The sequence below is a fragment of the Rhineura floridana genome, chromosome 1, assembly GCF_030035675.1.
Source record: "Rhineura floridana isolate rRhiFlo1 chromosome 1, rRhiFlo1.hap2, whole genome shotgun sequence".
Taxonomy (NCBI): Eukaryota; Metazoa; Chordata; class Lepidosauria; order Squamata; family Rhineuridae; genus Rhineura; species Rhineura floridana.
Window position 1 is genome coordinate 5492198 of NC_084480.1, and position 16905 is coordinate 5509102.

General features: G+C 45.3%; 1 protein-coding gene and 1 pseudogene across 3 annotated transcripts in view; both read left to right on the forward strand.

The window, feature by feature from the left end:
- The window catches only part of KIAA1328 (KIAA1328 ortholog), a 266429-nt gene that overhangs the window by 181116 nt on the left and 68408 nt on the right, over window positions 1-16905 (forward strand). The gene's annotated exons all lie outside the window — the stretch shown is intronic.
- LOC133375892 (5S ribosomal RNA) lies at window positions 435-543 on the forward strand (annotated as a pseudogene).

The window sequence follows — 16905 nt, forward strand, 5'->3', positions numbered from 1 at the left end:
TTTTTTGACGTAGGAATGGACTATCCGTTTGCTGTATTGGATCAGTTGAGAATGGTGATATAAAGCAAGATTAATCTTAAGATCATACATTTCTCTGCTATTAAAGGGCTTGTAAATGGGGGAGAGATTTAGTGAGAAATGGTAGCACCTTTGTGGCGAAGAGATTGAGTTTTGGATCAGGTTGTTTTAGGCTAGATGCTATCAGCCTCTGCCTACAATTTGGGGATGGCAATAATACTGGCTTATCCTTCCAGCAGGGATGGGGGAAATTGTGGCCTTCCACATCTTGCTGGAGTTCATCTCCTGTCAACCCCAACCAGCATGGCTGTGGCTGATGTGAACAGCAGTCCAGCAACATCTGGAAGGCCATAGGCTCCTTTTCCCTGACATCTTATAGGGTGGCTGTAAAGATTTGATCAAGGTAATGTATGTGAGCCTGCGGCCATACTACCCTGAACACACCTGATCTCAGAACCTAAGCAGGGTCAGGCCTGGTTAGTACCTGGATGGGAGACTGTGTGGGAATAGTGGGTGCTGTAGGATTAGAGGAAGGCAATAGTAAACCACCTCTGAATACCTCTTACCATGAAAACCCTATGGATATATCCAAAAAAGATTCATAGGGTCACCATAAGTCGTAATCGACTTGATGGCATATAACAACAACAATGTATGTGAACTGTTTTGGTTATGTCTAAGCACTATAAGAAATGCTTAGTAGGATTATTAGTAAGCAAAGGTAGAGGCACACCCCCTCCAGTTGCTGTTGCTGTTCCCATCTCTGACACATTTCTCTTGATCCCCTTCATTTTTAATATTTTGTTTTTCCAAGAGATGTCCTTCACAGTAGCTTGAAACAGCCATAAAATATAACAAATAAAATACAATACAAAATACAGACTTTTTAATGCTAATAACAATCGGGCAAGCAGCATATGGCGCTTGTAAAATATCCAAAAATAGATGCGCAGTTGTCAAAACATCTTAGGATTATCAAGACTTGGCAGAAAAGGATTTTTGCAGATATTTGGGAAGTTTCAGCAGAATGGGCCTTGCAAGTCTCCTTTGACGTTCCGCAACATGGTACCACCAAGGGGGCGCGCGCTCTGTTCCTAGGGTCAGCTGACCTTACCTAAGACAAGGGGCAGTGGCACCTGAAGTAAAGATGGGAGAAATTGCTCCCTAAGGCATACCAGATGCAGGAGAAACTACCAGTGTGTGTTTCCAGCGACAGTCACATAAAGTTGACGTTGCGTGCTTCCTGGGGCTGCCAGCAGACCAACTGATGCCTCCAGAGTGTCTTCAGGAGTCTTCCAGAAGTGCAGTACTTTAGTCAGCCAAGAAGTTATGAGATGTTTTATTTATTTATTTAGATGATTTATATACTGCATAACCTTTTTAGCAAACTTTGTCAGTGGCGGAATAATAATAATACATGATAGGCAGTATAAGCAGGCCCTCCCGCCCTTGAGGATTAGCAATTATCCAATCCATTCACTGACACCTTCTGGTGTGTATGTGTAAGAACAGTACCTGGCTCAGTCGTAGACCTCTGCTCCTCCTGTTCCTCACCTGGACTCCAACATCAATTTGACTGTTCATAAGGACACTCAGAAGTCAAAATGCAACCGAAAGATCAAGCCTCTCATCCCATTTAAGCTTTGGTCACCGAACTTTGAAACTATGAGCAAACTGAAGAAAAGTATCCCTGGCCCCAGCACTCTCTGCCCTGTCCAGAGCTCTCCCAAGCTCTGTTTTGTTGCTGCCCCTGATCTGATCTGACCAACTGATTCAAGAGCAGGCCTTTAAGTGGAATATTGTCCCCTTGGGTTTTTCTGGGAGTATGCATGTTCACTCCTGAGTACTCTCAGAAGTAGAGAATGTTCACAGTGTTTGTTCTCTGTCTGTGGCAACAATCCGAATCACCTGGTGTTGGTGGCTGAAGGAGGTTAGGCTGTGGCATTGGTGCCTCTATGCACTGCAGGTAGAGAGGGGTCTGTTGTGGTAGAGGCCCCCACTGTGCCCAGGCAGGCAGAAGGTGGCTAAGTTTGCTGATGGTACTAAATTGTTCAGGGTTATTAAAACAAAAAGGGATTGTGAAGAGCCCAAAAGGATCTCTCCAAACTGAGTGGAGGGCGGTAAAATGGGAAATGTAGGGAAGGCGTGCGACACCATCTCCAGGCATAGTGAACCACACAGACACATGCATACCCTCCACCCTGGCAGGCTTGCGATACAGCTGCAGATCTGCTGTTCTGTTCCTCTCCAACCCTACCTTGGGTTGCTTTGTAAGGCAAAAGAGTTAGGGTGGATGGAAGCCATGCATGTTGCAATTGTATGGTGTGTCCAACATCCAGCCACAATCTTTTTTTGCTGGAGACTCACTGCCTCATCTTGCTTCCATCCCTGCTCCTCTCTGACTCCTGAACTGGCAGGACAAGGAGGGAGAGCTACCTGATAGGCATGCAGTGCACTTGGCCTAAAGATTGCCAAAGGCAGGACCTTGGCCATTTGCTCAGGCTGTAGCTGTTGTTGAGATGGATCTACCATCAGCACTAACAGCAAGTTCATTTGATCCAGTGAACCAGCTACTGCATCTTGCCTTGCCAGCTGCTAATGCTGGGTTTTGGAACAGGGCCCCAAAGTGCAGCGAGTTGAGGGAATGGGTCTGTGGCAGCTGAAGGACAAAGGAGGAGGGGTGGGGGGAACCCACTAAAGCTTCTCAAAGGGCACTGTTTGTGGCAGCAGGTGCTTTCTCTCCCTGCCTAGTGTCAAGGATGGCTCTCTGGGCAGCAGGAACAGTCTGGAGTGCTGGATTTTTATGGGATCATTAATTATACGTTATAAGGCAGCTAAGCATGGCATTCATAGTGTGATGAATTTCATTATGAATGGCCTTTTCATATTCTTCATCTCATTATATTCAGTCCTTGTGACCTGGAGTTTAGCTAGTTATTGTTCGGGTTAACTTTCATTTATCAGTCATCCTCATTTTAGAAGCTGTATGATCTTTGGTTTTATGGAGAGACAGTGTACTTACGTGTGTATGTTTTGCAAGATCTCCTCTTGGAAGGGGTGTGTTTGTGTGTGACAGTTCCAGCCCTTGCAGAGATGGGATTTAGGCACACCTTGATTTGCTCAAAGGTCTTCACTACTTTATCCTCTGGGCAGCCCCATCCACCTGAACCTTTTCAGCTATCGTCGCGATGCCAATGACTTTTAAATCCATTGCTCTGCTTTGCCTATCATACAACAGTCTCTCTGAAACATAATCTTGGTTGTCTAGCCAACAGCTCAACCTTAATCTCGCTAAAAAGGAATTCCTTAATTTTCTTCCTGTAGAGGAAACTTTGGTGTTCGACACCCATTACATTCTCTCTTTGTTATGTGGGCTTCTGAGTTGAGGTCATGGTTTTTCTGCTCCCTCTTCTCCACTTTCTGACAGACTTTTTTAAACTTCCATTGTCAGAGTGTCTGAAATAACTTCGCCATGTCCTCTTCGTCTCCTGTCAAGGCTCTGTTGAAAGGCAACTTGGAGGGAGAAGTTTAACCATTTGCCACCCTTCTTCAGCACTCAGTGTGTGTGCAGGGCTGACATCCATTAGGCACAGTAGGCACAGTGCCTAGGGCCCACGATACTTTTAGGGGTCCATGAACATGTTTTAATTTCTTTTAAAATCAGAAGAAGAAAAAAAATGAACTTTTAGGGTTGAAGAAAATGTTTTGATTTTTTTAGGGCCCATGAAAATCTATTAAATTTTGCCTCAAACAGAAAAAAAAATGTTGAAGTATTTAAAGTTACATCAAAAATAATTTTTAATATTGATATTATTATGGTGGGAGGGGCCCACGAAGGCAAAAGTGCCTAAGGCCCACAAAAGTCATAATGCGGCCCTGTGTGTGTGCTGTTAAATTGGACACGCCTCCATGTAGTAAAGAGCCTTCAAGTCACTGTGGTGGCATTCTCTGTGGCAGCCCCTAAGCTGTGGAATTCCCTCCCCACAGAGGTGGGCCTTGCACCTTTGCTGTCCAGTTTTCGGCAAATGCTAAAGATGCACCTCTTTATCCTGGCCTTTGGCACTTGAGATGTGTGTTTTCAGGACCCACCCTATTCTTGTGAATGTAATTTGTTTTAATTGCTTTAATACTAAATACTGAAATACTGTAACCCGCCCTGCTGGTGAAGGGTGGGCAAATCATCACCATCACTATTGTAGCTAGTTGTTCTGGCGGCTGGTACATCCACCTGTAGAGAGCCCTCTTCCAAGCCTCTTTCGGTACTGCTAGCCTTTGTTTGACTTCTTGCCCTCCTCCCTGGTTGCATTTGGATTCTTGGACTTGGAGCAGTGGAAGGCTGCAGTATTCCAGGAGGGGAATGGCAAGCTATCAGTCAGATGGAGAAATTTGGTGCTTTTCATTGTCCAGTAGCTATCAGAATTGCTAGCTGCTACAGTCACCCAGTAGCTTCTCGATATATGAAGCCTTATATATGGCTTCTCTGTATATGGAGCCTCACATGGAGTCTATGTGAACCAAGGCTTTGGAATGTGCTTGGGCAGTTAATGTGGGAAATATTGCTGGTCTTGTTAAGGTTGTTGTTTCAAAGCCTTGTGTGAAAATGCTAGTGTCAGTAAAGTACTTTGAGTGTTCTGCTGTCTAAATCGCTTGCATGAACTGGAGTCTTAGGAATTGAGGTATTCCACAGAGTAAGCTGAGTCTGTAGTCTTATAAGTCTAACTGTTGCTTGAAAGGTTGGATGCAGACTTTAAAATTCCAGTGAGAACATTCACATTCAGGCACGAGTGTTCTAAGGGGTTCAAATAAATAAATAAATAATACATGTCTTTTGGCTTAATATGAATTATCAAAGTTGAGTAAGGAATAAAAAGATTTAAGCAGATGCGTTCTAACAGATGACAAACCTCCAGCCATGCAGCTGGTGGTGGAGAATCCTAACATTTGGAGGGGGATGCTGCAGTGAAACAGGAATGAACATAATGGCAAAACATCTCTCCCTCGCCTCGATTTTTTGGGCTCGGAAGAATCTGTCTTATTAGCAGAGCTGGAGGGAAATTTGGAAATCCTACCTGATAAAGAGATATTATTTGCTAGTGATCTTAAGGGTTGGTATTGGCCCCTCTCAGAACAAAGGTCCATCTCTGAATTATGCACAGCCTTGATGAACCTCATGTCTTATTCTCACTGTGGGGGTAAAAACCATGAGCTTCACTTCAGTCTGCAAGTGGAGGCTCACAAAACTGAACACTTCTCCATTTGAACATTCCTACATCTGGCAAGCTTGTCAGGGCGAAGGGTTCTTGCTCCACCTTCTTCCTGCCATACTAGTTTTCTGTGTGCAGGGAGGTGCTTATATGGAGGAGCATTCCATCCTGTAATTCCCTACCTGAGGTTTGAAATGGTGCAGCTCATTGACAGGTTTGCCACCTCAGGTTCAGCAAGACCTCAGGCTAGCCTTGCACATGTTATATTTATTCACTAATAGACAAAAAAAATGTGCGGTTTAAGAACGTACCTATACCCAACAGATATTTCTCTCAAACTTAAAAAGCAGGGGAATTGGGCAGCTATAGTGAATGCACTGAGAGCCAGTGTGGCGTAGTGGTTAAAGTGTTGGAGTACGACCTGGAAGACCAGGGTTTGAATCCCCACATAGCCATGAAGTGCACTGGGTGACCTTGGGCCAGTCACTGCCTCTCAGGCTCAGAGGAAAGCAATGGTAAACTGCCTCTGAATACTGCTTACCACGAAAACCCTATTCATAGGATCGCCATAAGTCGAAATTGACTTGAAGGCAATACATTTACATTTAGTGAATGCACCAGGCGAGCAGGAAACCTGACCTCCTCTGTGAGATACTGGTCTGCCCTACAAATTTGTCAAAATGCAAACACACTTTGGGTTGATCTTTCACAGTCCAATCCACTTCCTGCGTAGCTTGAAAGAATTTGGCAACATGTGCCTCTGAGCACATGTTGGTTCTTACTGAGCATGACTGGCTTTATCATTGAGTTCAATGTGAAATTTCTTAAATTAATTAAAAATCAGCCAGGCATTTTTTAAACTTTTAAACTGCAGAAGATGAAGGTCAGAGTATGGGGCAAGGTCAGTAACAGGATTATAGGTACTCAGTAAACATGGCTGATTTTTAATTAATTTCAACAGATTATGAGAACTCTGACAGAAAAAAGTCCAAAAGGTGTCTGGTTTTTCTCTCTCTCTTTTTACACTTTGAACTCTCGATTCTCTCTGACTGTTTTGCGTATCACTATGAAAATTTAGAGGGTTGTTAAGCAAGCGTTTCTGAGTTCAGGGCTATACGTTTTGTAAGGTTTTGTTTTGAAATGAGCTTATGGGAAGCATCACAATGGCACAAGGGTATTCAATTTAACATTGCAGAATGCGTAAAATCTGTGATGGCTATGGTATACAGCCGCTATCATGGCTGTATAATTTTTAGAAAACATGAATGCCGTTTCTTTGATTATGAAACATCTTGAAAGCTTGTGTATTTTAGGGGCGCTCATGCCTGCGAGATTTATCTTATTCATTCATTCATACCCGCCCTTCCTCCCAGAAGGAGTCCAGCTTTTTTGATGTTGCTCTCCACTCCATTCTGCTGTCTTCTCATTTATCTTTGGTGTGGATGATGCCTCTATAGTATACTTTGTTGTCTGGAAGGCAGGTGAGTTCAAATTGCTATTTGCTGAGACCTGTGCACTTGTTTTGAAATTCCTGCGGAGGAAAGGGTAGGAGGAAGTACTTCTTGTCTTCGAACATGTACAAAAGCATGAGGTATTTAGGGCTAGGCTGGTGGGCAGCTGTCCTTCAGGGCCCATTTTTGGTAGGTTGCACCGTATCTCATTCAGTTATAGTGAAGTATTTAATCTTGGCAATTTAATCTTGGTGCTAGGATTGCAATTTCAGGAGGACTGTGTCAGGAGTTTTTCACGAACTGTCTTACTTGCACCTCCAAGTTTCTTGGGACTGTGTGAGCCACAAACCCATTTGTCCGAGTCCCACAAAGTACCTTTGTATTAGAAAGTGGCTTATAGAATTGGCCACTGTGTAGATAACCCCACCTGAGTTCAGGATCTGGCAGAATTCAGAAGACTAGAGCAAGGAATGCCAAGGGGGTAAGTTGCTGGACTATTGCTGGAAGGAATAGTCACCAGAGCTCTGGACTTGGCACCGGCTGAGGGTGGACGAAAGGGCACAAGCATAAGCAATACTGTTTTTTGGGTGCTTAATGTGGCACTGTAAATAAAGGCAATTCAAAAATTGAGTGGGGGTGACATAATAAGTTGCTTCTCATGTGTTGGATGACACAGGAATGCTCCTGAGAAAAACATCATCATACTCTTTGGTCACCTTTGGTCCAGGCTGCATCTGGATGTAATGTTAAACCATGGTTTAGCATTATGAGAACAAGCCTCAGGTTTGCACGCATCCCTCCATCCCCTCCTGGTGGGGCCATGTGAAGAACAGAAGCTTCCACTTCCATTTTAGATTAATTGCAGGTTAGCATTCTGTCTGAACCCTAAGGTCTGGTCAATCTTTGACTATGATTAATTGAAACAACCTACCTTCATAAACTACGATTTGAAATTAGCCTTTTTCTATTAACCATCGTTCAGACTAATCACAGTTTTTCTGGGTTTGAACGACACAGCAAGCTGTGGTTAATCTAAAATAGAAGCAAAAGCTTGTACACTCCTCACAGCTGTGCCAGGGGGTGGGGGGGCAGAAGATGTGTGTGTTTTAAACACGGATTTAAAAGAGCTCCTTGTTCATATGAGCTGCATCTTTCCCCTACCCACAATCAGGCAGCTGCAGAAGTTGGGATTTAGGTCAGAAACTTTGTTTGGAAGAGGCTGTTCTGTCAATCCTTGCAGTATTTTCACCAGCAAGAGCCAGACAGGTTTTTCCAGATATATGGGCACTGTATTTGAAGGATTGTTTTTATACCTTGACATTTACATGGCTTTCTTTTGTGAAGGCTGTCAGCCATGCTCGCTGGAGCGACAGCTGCCCTACTCCGCTCTGTACAAAAGGCCACGCGCGGATTCCTGGCATATTGTCCTGCTTAAAGCTTGCCAGGCCTGACTTCAATATGAATCTCTGCAAAGCTAAAGGAGGTCACCCCCCATGGCCTTCTGAGATTTATTTTCCGGGGTGGGGAAGGAGGGGAGAGGATGATTTCTAATCATTTGCTGTGCATTGGGGCAGCCAATTAGGACCTGAATTTGGGGGGGGGGGGAATCAAAACATGATTGGGTTTTTGGGCAGCAAAATTAGGACAAGGTTTTGGCGATGATATGCTAGTCTCAGTTTAAAGATCCATGCAATTCTTTATTTCTTAGGAGGAGGGGAAAGCTTTGGATATCTGTGTGTGGGTCACACAAGAAGTAGAGGCACCAGTACTGTTGTGCAAGTTAAATGTAAGTGCAGCATGTGGGTTTCCCAGACCAGACATCACAAATAAGGAAACACAGAACAGCGTGAGGCCCAGGTCTTACTGAGTTACAGGTAAACCTGTATTTGGACTGTGCCACTTCAGATTGCAATTGACGGTTGGTGGTTGTTTTCTTTAAGTCCTTGTGCATAGAAAACTAGCATATCATGGAGAGGGGTTCTAGGCTAGTTCTTCCTTCTTTGTGTGAGGATTTCCCCCCACCCACCCATGGGAGGAGGCCATGTTGAGCCTAAAGTGGTTCAGCCCAGACACTGATTTACTTCTCTCAATGAGAACTAGGCTGCGGTGGTTAGTTGGAAGATCATGAATTTTCGTAAAGAAATATCGAGGAAAAAACTAGCCCCAACTACTTGCTGTCCAAAAACACCCTTGCAACTGTTTCCTGAGGTATGTTATCATTAGGAAATCATTTCTCAGCAGACAAGCATCAGCCTACCGGAGACCATCTGCATCTCCGACTGTGTCATCTCAGCCAATCCTTTTTCCTCTTTCTCTTCCTCTCTTTCTGAATTTGCAGGGGCCACAGGACAGCTGTTGGTCCCGGGGTGGCAAGACAAGGGGCTGGAGGTGCCCTTATCCAGCACTTTCCTTACTGTAGTCATCATGCATCTTGTACGTTCTGGGAAGAAATCCTTCCCTGGATGTTGTAGCCTGGCCTGGTGTTTCCATCTCCAAGATTCAGTTCCTGAGGAACGTTGCTGAAATGCCCCCTTCTATGATCAGCTTGGCTGTGTCGTCTCTGCTTTTAAGGGTTGATCTCCTCTGGGCAGACATTATACCAGTTGCTCATATTAGGGTCTGCCTTGGCCACCTGTCGTCTTCTAGGCTCCATTTATGCCCGGCTGTGTCATCTCCTCTCTCTTCTTGCTCTCCGTAAGTTGCTGGGCAGAATTTTGAAGTGAGGAATCTCCAGAATTTGTGGGTACTTCCCAGAGGATTTAACACACCCATAAAAAAAAGGTAAAGGTGTCCCCACACTTATAGTGCGAGTCATTTCCGACTCTTAGGGTGACGTCTTGCAACATTTACTAGGCAGACCATATATATATGGGGTGGGATTGCCAGTTCCTTCCCCGGCCTTTCCCCCCCCCCCCAGCGTATGCCGGGTACTCATTTTACCGACCACAAATGGATGGAAGGCTGAGTGGACCTCGACCCCTTTTACCGGAGATTCGACTTCCTCCTTCCGTTGGAATCGAACTCCAGCCATGAGCAGAGTTTTCGGCTGTGTTACCGCTGCTTACCACTCTGCGCCACGGAGGACACACCCATACCCACACTTTTTCTTCCCCCGTAAAAAAAACCCAACATTTGTGAAAGATCTGGAACGGACCCTCAACATTTTCCTTTGTGTTGAATGTGTTAGAGCATCATCCTGCTATCTGAGTGGAGGGGTTGGAGGCTGGTGGGGGTGGTTTGGGCAACATCTGCTTGACATCAGTTGGATGGTTTTGAATGGGTAAATGGCAGGAAGGGAAAAAGTTGTAGTCAACGGCTCCTGCACTCTCTCCAATTTCCATCAAGCACAATGAGACTGAATGTAGTGCTCAGAAGCATCAGGGACTCTTTGGGAAGAAGAGGTTTATGATGCAGGTCCCCTTTCTCCCTCCTTCCCCCCCCAAAAAAAAAGTCTAGGAGTGGAGGAAAATGCTGTCGGCTACAGACTTTGCAAAGGCTTGCTTGTGCTCATGCAATCTTGCCGCCCTGGGCTCCTGCTGGAAGGGGGGGGGTATAAATAAAATAATAAATAAAATAAATAATCTGATGACCACCCACTGCTGTTCGTCATCTGCAGTGGCCTAATCAGGGCCCTGCATGTCTGAGGAGCAGCTGAAACCCACCCTCATGCTGCTCAAACCACAGATGCAAAAAGTCTCCAGTTTAGAGCAGCATCAGTGTGAGGCTTGAATTATGGAGAAATTTGGCACCCAAATGTAAGCTTGCAGACTTATCCCTAAAATCCTTCTGCCAGGTTTCATCCACATTTACTCATGCCTAGTAGAGAGGCGTGGCGCATAGAGGTAAGCGGCAGTAACGCAGCCAAAGCTTTGCTCACGGCCGGAGTTCGATTCTAACGAAAGGAGGAAGTCGAATCTCCGGTAAAAGGGGTCGAGGTCCACTCAGCCTTCCATCCATTCGTGGTCGGTAAAATGAGTACCTGGCATATGCTGGGTGGTAAAGAAAGGCCAGGGAAGGAAATGGCAATCTCACCCCATAGAAACGGTCTGCCTAGTAAACGTTGCAAGACGTCACCCTAAGAGTCGGAAACGATTCGCACTATAAATGTGGGGACATCTTTACTTTTACTGTAGTAGAGAGAGATGTTCAGGGGGGGCATAGTGACAAAACAATTCTTCAGTTTATGGGGAGTTAATCTGACATCCCCAGGTGAGACAACAGACATCTATTTCATCATAGTTGCTGATACTTTTGAAAAGCAAAAATGGACCCTCTACAGCCGTTACACCTGACAGCATTTGATGACCGGAAATATAATGGTGTAGCCAATTAAGACTGGGAGATGAGCCCAACCAAGGCAATCTGTTAGTTTTTTTGTGGTTAAACTCCCAAGCCTGTGGTCTCAGCTGGGGTGCAGAAGGGTAAAACTGTAGTGGCCATCTGTTGAATAATCAATATTGGAGGGCCTCTGTTGCTGCCCTTGCGCCTGTCAGCTTCCAAACGCTTTGCTGGCTTAATGTTCTCTGGATACCTCTGATCAACCCTGCAAAAATGTATGACTTGATCAGGGTTCAGTGAAAGGTGAGCCTCCAAATTCAGAATCCATAGCCGGGAAGCAGCCAGCCGAGTGCTGAATGCTGAGCAGGAGCCTGGCAGAAGCTTTGGCATGTTGGCGGTAAGTGCTTCTCTGTGGCCAGGAGTAAAGAGTCTTGGTTAGCGTAGCACATCGATGGTCCTGTAAAATTCCTTTTGTGGACCAAGGCTGCCGTTACGCTGAATTGATTCATCAGGATATGCTATTCTCAAACAAGTTAAATTTCATCATACTTGGCTTGCCTTAATTTTAAAATGAATTTAGGTACCTCTGAGCAGACATTGGTTTTAGTGTTTTGAAGAGGTGACATTTTCCCCCTCTCCTAAAAGCAGACTAATGAACCTGTATTAGTGCCCTAACTTGAGCAGTATATAAAGATTAGTAAATAAGACCCCATTGAAAATACTTATAATGTAAGCAACATGGGTCCCAGTAGCCTTCCTAATGTCCATTAATGCTTACTCTGAGGATCAGAGCTCATTTTACTGAGCCATTTAGTCAAACCGTGCGATTATTTAGAAAGTTAATTCATGCATACTAAAATCGAGCTTAAGTAATGCAGAGGGTAGGAGGTAAAACTCTATGGAGATGATAGTCCTTTTTGTTATTTAATGATCAGCCATAATTAACTTGCAAATTTGAAATAATTAGAACAAATTAAAGGTATTTAACTTTGCCTCCCTAAAGAAAAATTCAAATTGCACCAAATGCGGCTTTAAATTATTCAAGTCTCAGAGGTCTGTGCTGGGTTTTCTCCCCACCTCCCCTCTTTTCCCCCTACAATGCCTTTTTCTATGACGAGAATACCAATCTGCTTTTTGTCAGAAAGCATCCTATCAAGTGATTGTTCTTTGTGTCTAATAAATGACAGCTATTCTTCTTGGAAAAAGTATTTTAGTCTCTGAAGACTACATCAGCATTTCCATGGCATTTTAATTCAATAAAACAAAAGGTTAACTTTCCCCCCTCACTTCTTCCCCCCCCCCCCGCTTCTTAAGGAATGCAAATCCTAGCAAGTGTTCCATGGGTCCTGAATGACATTTTGCCGTTTGCCACGCCAGGGATATCTGGTGATGGAGTGCTGAAGCAAGCCAAGTTCTGGGTGCTCCGTGTTGCTTTTGGACAGAGTTGAGGTGAACAGCTTGGTTCTGGGGAGTCATTTCATCTTGAGTCTCTCTGTGTGTGTGTTTCCCCATAGGGTTGCTATATGTCTTTGCCTCATTGCCATATCGTTCAGCACCTTTATTTCATCTGGAAATGTTAAGTGTCTTCCTGACAGCTATCAGGAGTGGAACTGCTACAGGGAAGGCCATGAATCTATTTAAGTGCCATTAAAAGGATGGAAATCTCCTTGAATATAGGAAGCCGCCTTATACCGTCAAGGGTGTTGGTTCACGTAACCCAGTATTTAGACAATATTTTATTTATTTATTACATTTATATGCTACCTTTCCTCCAAGGAGCTCAAGGTAGTGTACAAACATGGTTCTCTCTGTGCCGATTTTATCCTCACAACAACCGTATGAGGTAGGTTAGGCTGAGATATAGTGACTAACCCAAAGTCACCCAGTGAGCTTCATGGCCGATTTCAAGGGGATTTGAACCCTGGTCTTCCAGGTCCCAGTCCAACGCTCTAACCACTATATGGACCAGCAGTCTTTACTGGCAAAAGGTCTCCAAGATCTCCAGCCATCTCGCCAATATTATTTTTTATTTCTTTACATCACTGATAAGTCAAACTTCAGCAAAAGTTCCAAGGTGGATTATAAAAAATAAAGTGTGCTAATATACCATAAAAATTTTTAAAAACTCAAAAATACTTTTAGCAAATAGCAGCGATAATATAATTCAGCTTCCAAAAGCTTAGTGGCAAAAGAAGGGGCTGCCTCCTGAGCGAGAGCCTTCGAAGTCCCAGAGCCACCACAGAAAAGACCTTGCTCCTTGCTGCAGACAAGCAACCCTTTGTGGATATCTGTGGACGTCAGCAGGGCATTGTTAACTCATCTCAAAATTGGAGGTGTGGAGCATGTGTTCTGTCACTGACCTGAACAACCTTCCCATCTTTTTCGTGGCCACTGAGAAAGAGAATGAGATGCACTGGGCAGCAGAAGTAGGCTGATGGGTTTTGGGTACCCTACAAAAGCCTGCATAATCTGGCAGGACTGTTGCTGTGAACATCTGCCCCAATTGGCAGCTTTATTGGGGGCAGGGGGAGCCACCCACAGGTGCAGCTCCACAAGTCTATCAATACTTAATTCATTAACTTCCTTTTACTGAATATATGCACTGCTCAGTAAGGACACCCCTTTGAGCAGTTTGCAATGAGTAACACGAACAAAACAGTTGTTGAGATCTATCCAATCCTCTCTTTAAAACACAACCATGCAAGAATTTCAGCCAGCGTTGCTCCAGCTTAAAATTATTAAAAACCCTCCCAATTTTACTACTGTTGCCGTGCTTGTATTTTGTTATCAAAATAAATAAAATTTTCAGAAGAGAATTTCAATGCCCTGAAGTAAACCAGGCTTCGGCTGCCTCCTGAATGTCTGCGGAGAAGCATCCAGGTAGCTTTCCTTGGATAAAAGAATTTTACAGCTGGGGCACCACCATTGCAAAGCTTAGCACAGCCCCCGGATGAGAGGCCTTCCCCTTCCCCCCCCATCCTTGTCCTGCTTAACCACAAGGCAAATGTACAGTAGCAATTTAAGCATAGGATTTGGAACATTGGAAGCGGCCAGTCTATCTAGCTCAGTATTGTCTACACTGACTGGCAGCGGCTCTCCAGGATTTCAGAGAAGGGAGCCTTTCCCAGCCCTGTCTGGTGATGCCATTGGGGATTAACCTGGGACCTCCTGAATGTAGGGCAGATGCTCTGCCACTGAGCCTACGGCCTTGTCCTGCCCAGAGCCTGAGACACGAGACGGAGGCGAGACTTGGTTTAATTCTTGCTTTATTAAGGTGATGGTTACATCTAAAGCAGTGTGCTTCATAAACCTGGCTTCTCTATCTGACTACGGTCCCTAGCTAAGCTACCTAAGCAGTCTCGGCAGCATGTGGGGAGAGTTGACTCAGCACCGGAGTCTGAGTGGGCACCCGCTTATGTAACCAACGGCTCCTCCACAGTTCCACCCTCTGGGGGTTCTGCTTCTCGCACCTTCTTCTTGTGTGGGGTGAGGGGGGGCAGGCCTCCATCGCCCTGTCCAATGGTGGGGTTTCACTAGGTGACAACGCGACCTCGGGGAGCGGGAAACTGGTTGGTGAGGAAGCATTTGAAGCGCCAGGCGGGGATTCCGGTGCGGGCTGGGTTGGCACACGCGGAGGGTCGCTTCCCAATGGCTCCGACGGTGAACTCGCAGGTGGGGCTGGATTGGCCTTGGAAGGAGGGATGGGCGAGGAAGTCTGTGGACTGACAGAGCCCCCCCCATACGTCTCCAGGGACCTCGTCCTCATCTGACTTCTCTCCCTGATCTAACTCCCCTTGCACCTGGGACGCAACAGGCCTTTTCCCACATAGGGGGATTTGTGTCAAAAATGCTTGTTCCTTATTTATTAAAGTGAGGCTGTTGTTGAAGACACTTCTGTTGACGCAGTGTTCCTCTGCGTGGCTTCTAATTGGAGAGGGGAGAGGGAATTTATTCACTGATTTCCACAGAGAGCTGCATGGACTACTAGTGTGTTTCTGGGCCCATTTCAAGGTGTGGCTTCAGACCTTTCAATGACTTTTATGACCTGGGCCAAGCATACCTTGAAGAGAGTGAGTTCTCAACCAGCTAAGATAATCTGATTGAGTGACAAAAATGTAGGAAGGTCCCAGAACTTTGAAGATGTAGCCTTGTGGTTGTGCATCAATCTCCTGAGAACTTTCTCCTGCGCTTCTGGGATTGGGGGGGGAGGAATGAGGGGCCATGCTGATTGACAAGGCTGTTGGTAATTGGGGCTTGACCGCAGGGCCCAGATGGATATAATGTTAATTGTGTGATGGTAATTAATGTGTATGGCTTTTGTTAGGTAAAGAATGGGGGGGGAGAGATGCCTCAGCAGCATCTGGACTATCGGAAGGAGAGGGGAATTTTAACACTTCCACCGTTCCAAGGCTGCTCAGACTTCCACTTGCACTCTGTAATATAACGTAAAATGTGTGTGTTTCCTTGCATTCTGACAATTGCCATGTTTCACATTTGGCCCCGAACAGCTGTGGGTACTGCATGTGGGAGTGAAAGTGAGTGATGGTGCCAGCTTTCAGTGGGCTAGTACAACTTGGTTTAAAACCACTATTTTCCACTTTTGTTGTAAGCCACTTCGGGTGCATAGAAGCACAGGATGTAAATGTGTGAAATAAGTTGTTGTTTTGTTGTTGTTGTTATGTGCCTCCAAGTTGACTACAACTTATGGCGACCCTATGAATCAGCGACCTCCAAGAGCATCTGTCATGACCCACCCTGTTCTGATCTTGTAAGTTCAAAGTTGTTGTTATTGGTTAGATTTACTGCCTGCCCTCCACCTGAAGGCCCGGGGCATGTCACAACAGTTTTAAAATACTTCATTAAAACAGTTAAAAACAACCTAAAATCACAATATCACAAAAAATAAGGTGGACCTTAAAAATATACTTCTCAGCTGTGTAAGGCCAGGGTACAGAGGTGCGTCTTCAGCATTCACCAAAAACTGTACAATGAAGTTGCCAGGCACACCTTTGTGGGGAGGGAATTCTACAGCTTAGGAGCTACCACAGAAAATGTCCTTTCCGGGGCCACTACCGTTCCTGAGCTTCTGAGGGTGGTGGAACTACCAAGAGGGCCCCATCTGCTGATCTCAACACCCGAGAGGGTTTCTAAGGAAGGAGGCAGTCTTTCAGAAATTCAGGACCTAAGTTGTTTAGGGCTTTAAACACTAACATAAGCACCTTGAATTGGCCCCGGAAACGAATTGGCAACCAATGCAGCTGTTTTAAAACACGGGTTATATGAGTTCTAAAGAGAACCCCAGCCGGAAATCTGCATTTGCTGCATTTTAGACCAGTTGAAATTTCCAAGTCATCTTCAAGGACAGCCCCACGTAGAGTGCATAGCAATAATCAAATCTGGAAGTTTCCAGAGCATGGAGTACTATGGCCAGGTCGTCTCTGTCCAAAGGAGGCTGAGGCTGGCAAACCAGCTGGAGTGGAAAAGGGCACTCCTAACTACTGAGGCCACCTGAGCCTCCAGTGACAAGGTTGGATCCACCCAAGCTGCAGACCCGCGCCTTCCAAGGGAGTGCAACTCCACCCAGAACAGGCCATCTCCCCATCTCCCGGACATGAGAACTCTGGACACATCCTGTCTTTTCAGGATTCAGCCTCAGTTTATCGGCCCACATTCTGCTCATCACCGCCTCTAAGCATCAGTTCCTTTCGGGGTGTGTGTGTGGCACCTTGTAAGATTATGCAGGCAAGACGACACATTCCCCCCTCCCCCTCTTACAGTGGGCACATAAGGAGGGAGGGATGAACATGGGCAAATGCTGTTACACATTCTTAACTCTCAGTTTCAGTTGGCAGTGAGAATTTAGAAGGTATGCCAAAGGCCACATGGAAAAAAGTGAGCTTTGAAGAGGTGCTTCACAGAGAGGAGGGAGGTGGGAAAATAAAATTGGCCAAAAA